At 39.6% G+C, this 2,636-nt stretch overlaps 1 long non-coding RNA gene across 1 annotated transcript; it reads right to left on the bottom strand.

The window, feature by feature from the left end:
- Window positions 1-925: 925 nt before the first annotated feature.
- Window positions 926-2,630, bottom strand: LOC111739300. Its single transcript, XR_002780206.1, has 2 exons — window positions 1,800-2,630; window positions 926-1,024 (listed from the first exon to the last, which is right to left on the bottom strand). It is a non-coding gene; the product is annotated as an uncharacterized LOC111739300 (long non-coding RNA).
- Between the last annotated feature and the right edge of the window lie 6 nt (window positions 2,631-2,636).

The raw sequence follows: 2,636 nt of genomic DNA, 5'->3' as shown, positions 1-2,636 counted from the left end.
ACTAAGCCACTCTAGTTCTGAGTGTCCTCCCAATAGAAATCGTGTCCATGAAAGACTTGTATGTGAATGTTCACAGCAGTTGTATTTGTAACAACCAAAACCTATAAATGACCCAAACATCTATCAACAGGTGACCAGAAAAACAAACAGTCGTGGAAGCAGACTGATGGCTGCCTGGGGAGAGATAGCGGGAGAGAGGAGGGAGGGAGGGAAGGATTATAACGGGGAATGAGGAGACCTTAGGGGAGTGACGAAACAGTCATTATCCTGATTGTAGGGATGGTTTGACGGGAGTATTCGCGTTTTGAAACTTATCAAATTGTATACTTTATACGAGTCTGGTTTATCGAATGCCGATTATCTCTAACTAAAGATGAAAATTTTTAAGCCCTTAAATGAGTTTTATTTCAAAGAGGAAGAATAAAGGATCTAATAAGTGAACGTTTTAGAGACTAATATTATCGTCGTACCAGCAATGACAGCACCCCAAAGAGACCGGGCTGGAGGCAAACGACCTGACCAAAGTAGCACTGATACCAGACATGTTAGTGCCCAAACGATCGAGATCATTAAGGAAACGGAGAGGCAAAACAATACTGACTTTCACTGCCTCAGATAGCTAAATAAATATATTAATAATAACCCTAATATGACTGAATTTATCCAGATATGTCTGTGTTTTGCTTCTCGAAAAAAAAAAAAAATTCCAGGAAGGGAAAATTTATTCAAGCCACGAATCGCTTCTCGGAGGACTGGTAAACTACCACTTCACCGGAAGTCAAATAGTTTTATTGGAAGTTACGTTATTTCTAAAAAGGAAACTCGTATCTAGAACTATCAAGTAATGTCGGAAAACTGTGGTTTGAGAAACGGAGTCGCTCATTTTGTTGGCACATGCACTATGTGGTCTGCAAGAAGATTTACCTGGTGCTGGAATGACTGTTTCTAAATGGGTCTGGTCAAGTTTCAGCTTGTCTCCAGAGTCAATCATCTTTACGACAGCTGTATACTTGTCAATTACTTCCTGTCATGTAAAATCAACACTTTTATAATAGAAGAGATACGTGAACACAAATTTCAAGGGACAAATAAATAAAATGAAAACAAATGAAATTCCAATCCAAAGATAAGAGTAACTCCTATAAAGGACATTTTCCAGATTCCATACACGATTTCTCAATCTGATATATGATGAACTCGGTGCAAAGCTTAGTCGAGGTTTTCCTCTGGAAAGGATAAAAGACAGGTGATCTTCGAATAGGACTTAAGAAATCTAGCGAGAGGGACCCTTTGGCACAGCTTCGAGTGCAGATGGAGGGCGACTCGTGCATGCACAGGCTGGGCGCTGGGCTGACACCACACTTAGGAAAAGCACAAGGGAGAAATGGACGGAGGGCTGATTTTTAAATTTTGAAACCCCAGAACGGCCAAAAGACAGCCTCTCAGGAAACACGAGAAGTCCTCCTTAGAACCCGAGGGGCATAATTATGTTGCCCATCATCGACAAAGAGAATGCATCTTGCTGGTCAGCACGGCGTGCACACACTGAGTGTAAGAGGCACCAGTGGGTTTTCACACACACACTACTGGCTCCCGTAAGAAAGCAGACCGAGGTTAAGCGTAAACGATGGTTGAAGATGATATATTATGAATTCAGCTTTCCTTTTGTAGAACCATCGGAGACCTCAGATGTGTGCTTTCTGCTAATAGAACTTGATTTTTAAGGAATACCAAAATGGCGTGACTCAGGCACCCACCAGCCCCTTTCGCTGATTCCATTCATGACTTCACGTTCTTACCTTAACAATGCCCTTTTTCTTATGATATTTCTCTCCGAGTTTTTTGGTTATAATTTTCACGACGATTTCCTAGGAAGTAACAACCAAAAATAAAGATGCAAAGAAAGACAAAAAATAACTTTTGTTTTACTCCTTCGTTTTAAACCACGTTCACCAAAAATCATAATAGAATGCAACTGCTCTGCTAAATGAGAAATTCTGGGGTTCTAAGCCTTCCCCATATGGCATTTCCTTAGTAATCTTTCGTTCCTTCTTTCTCTTTTTATTCAAGTTACCAAAAGGAAAAAATATATATCTAATGGCTGATTTCCACAGTGAAGGTTTCTTAAAATCTAAGACTTTTATCTATAAATCTCGACTCTATTGATCCACGTCTTTCATTGATAGCTTCTTCTTTTCTGTCTTTTCAGATAAGTGAAAAGGGTCAAAGACATTATACTGTTGGTATTCACTGCTGATAAGAACACAGATGGCAAGAGTCCCACGGGACATGGCACTGCCCAGTGTTCTTTTGTTGCTTTGAATTTTTGATACAGGTCGGAACTCCTCCAGACTAATTCCAGCTAAAAGTATCGTCTGAGCAACTAATTCTGGAATGGGAGAGAAATCTGGGCTTACTTCATATTAACGCATTCCAATGTTGCTTCTTCCTCGTTCTCCTGATTTAAGTTAACTGTGTAAATGGCTGATAAAGAAAATTAGATCACCTCACATATTACTATATTCTCTAAAGTAATTCTACATTTGCCACATCAAGCGACTATAACAGGTACTAGATGGGCACAAGTATTTCATTAAGCCAAGCTAAAAATTCTATTAACAAAATTTCAGCAAGGA

Source organism: Pteropus vampyrus, unplaced genomic scaffold, assembly GCF_000151845.1.
Source record: "Pteropus vampyrus isolate Shadow unplaced genomic scaffold, Pvam_2.0 Scaffold49, whole genome shotgun sequence".
Lineage (NCBI taxonomy): Eukaryota > Metazoa > Chordata > Mammalia > Chiroptera > Pteropodidae > Pteropus > Pteropus vampyrus.
Note: the sequence above shows the minus strand (reverse complement) of the source record. Positions and strands in the feature narration are given on the sequence as shown.